Here is a 250-nt window from a genome sequence, read left to right on the forward strand (position 1 = left end):
TAAGTAATTAGTTTGATGGGTGCGATCATACCAGCACTAATGCACCGGATCCCATCAGAACTCCGCAGTTAAGCGTGCTTGGGCGAGAGTAGTACTAGGATGGGTGACCTCCTGGGAAGTCCTCGTGTTGCACCCCTCGTATTTGTTTTCTCCGCCTTGCGAGATAAATTGACAAGAAGGACCACTCGGGGGTGGATTTTTGAGAAAATCTCGCCCTGCCCATCGCGTAGCTATGGGTTTGGATCAGATC

The 250-nt window shown here is 50.4% G+C and overlaps 1 non-coding gene across 1 annotated transcript; it reads left to right on the forward strand.

The window, feature by feature from the left end:
* Positions 1-17: 17 nt before the first annotated feature.
* Positions 18-136, forward strand: LOC118345025. The gene has a single exon (XR_004798716.1). It is a non-coding gene; the product is annotated as a 5S ribosomal RNA (ribosomal RNA).
* Positions 137-250: the final 114 nt, after the last annotated feature.

Source organism: Juglans regia, unplaced genomic scaffold, assembly GCF_001411555.2.
Source record: "Juglans regia cultivar Chandler unplaced genomic scaffold, Walnut 2.0 Scaffold_1203, whole genome shotgun sequence".
Lineage (NCBI taxonomy): Eukaryota > Viridiplantae > Streptophyta > Magnoliopsida > Fagales > Juglandaceae > Juglans > Juglans regia.